The 1,885-nt window shown below is 34.0% G+C and overlaps 1 protein-coding gene across 1 annotated transcript in view; it reads left to right on the forward strand.

The window, feature by feature from the left end:
• Window positions 1-712, forward strand: part of LOC143030527 (uncharacterized) — an 18,925-nt gene extending 18,213 nt beyond the window's left edge. Inside the window, exon 4 of the mRNA XM_076193676.1 lies at window positions 1-712. This exon is cut by the window's left edge and continues 594 nt beyond it. The gene's annotated coding sequence lies outside the window, so the exon portion shown is untranslated.
• The last annotated feature ends 1,173 nt before the right edge of the window (window positions 713-1,885 follow it).

Raw genomic sequence — 1,885 nt, forward strand, 5'->3', positions numbered from 1 at the left:
GTAAGTTGATTCTAAATAACAGCTCAAATGAGTTGCCTAAGTCAGCTTTTCCGGTTTGTGTAGGTAATATATATTTTTTTGTAAATAACAAACCGGAAGCTCGAGTGTATATTTATATTTTGCAAATATGACGTTCATTTATAACCTAATTGAGCATTATGCAGAGACTCGAGATTATTCTGAGTAGACATTATTGCCGTAAAAACTTAAAACAAAGAATCTGCTTGGTGAAAGGGTGGAGGAAAAAATTTAATTGATTCACGAAAATAAGATCACGCCCTTTGGGGAGGATCTTCGATATAAAGTTAAAGATAATTGGATTAAGTAAATCACTACTTCACAGCAAAGCTCACGTAGGATCTTGTATACGTGCTCTCGGGGGATTCCTTTGAAGAATTTTGGATTGTACGGTGTATAAGAATTAACAGAAGAAATATATAGAAGAAAAGAGAGATAGTTGATTCATCTAAACAGAAGATTATAACTAGAGGAAGTGTATCACCATATCCACTGTCGCTGCCATTATGGTCCTCACTTATGGATATGTTGACACACTTCCTCTAGTTATAATCTTCTGTCTAATGGAATCCAATTTCTCTCTTCTCTTCTATATTTTTCTCCTGTTAATTCTCACTTAGGTTACAAAATAATGTCATATCAGCAAAATGCAAATATACCTTCGAGCTCCCGGGCTGTTATATATATATATATATATACATATATATATATATATATATATATATATATATATATATATATATATATATAAAATTTACCTACACAAAGTGTAAAAACAGCTTGCTCGATCTGTTATTCAAAAACAACCTACCTATAAAATGTAACAATCCTTCTTCTACCCCTCTTTCTCCCCTTGTTTCTACCTGCCACTTTACAGTAAGAGAAAATTTTATGTCACGTGTTTCCCTACCTCTAAAATATTTCATATTTCCAAATAATTTTAAAAATTTGATAGATTATAATAAGATGGCATAGATTAGTCTTAAGGAATTTATTGATTTATGCGGTGTAATCAAATACCGAGTGTAAAACTGTACTAAATACTGATGTACATATTGCAAAGAGACCACAGGGAAGAAAACTACAGGCAAAAAGAGCTAAAGCATATATTTCTGGTACAGAGATTTTCAGTTACTGAAGCCGATTCTATATGTACAATGCTTTGTGATGGATCTGTAAATGACATAGAAGTCAGACTTGATCTGTGATTAGGACGTGTTGTCAAATGGGTCAGTTGTGATGAAATGTTTTACAAAAATAGTTAACTATTGTCCCATCACTACAGCTCAAGTCCATGTCTTCTTCACAATGCTACAAATGGCCATGTGAAAAAGATATATATAGATTTAACTGGTGAAAAATGTAGTACCACATTTGTCGATCACGTGAAAACCACAGTTGGAGCAAAAATGACTGGAGACAGGGAATCTATATATTTCGATTGCAAACTGCAATCCTCCTCAGTAGATATAAAGTATAGAAGAGTGAAAACTACTTAAGTAGCACCCTTGACAAGAAAAAGGGGAACATTAGGAGAGGTCTCTACCCTCAGCTCACTCAGTATGTGGGGTCAGGAGGCAAATGTCTTTTTGACTAAGCTAGTGATGAAAAGTCCTGAAATTATGTCCGGGGACCATTGCTCCATTCGAAATGTTCATATTGGGTTGATATTCAGTGATAGTTGATTCAACTATTTTTCTCCTGAACTCACATCTAGACTTATAAATGAGTTCAGCTTTGTCCCAATTTATACAATGGTTAAATTGTTTACAATGTTGGAACACCACTGAGCTTTCTTGTCCATACTTGATGGACCGTTTGTGTTCAATCATCCTATTATCCAAATCCCAACCAGTCTGTTCAATAT

This window comes from Oratosquilla oratoria, chromosome 1 (genome assembly GCF_046742065.1).
Source record: "Oratosquilla oratoria isolate Oo_2021 chromosome 1, ASM4674206v1, whole genome shotgun sequence".
In the NCBI taxonomy this organism is placed as follows: Eukaryota; Metazoa; Arthropoda; class Malacostraca; order Stomatopoda; family Squillidae; genus Oratosquilla; species Oratosquilla oratoria.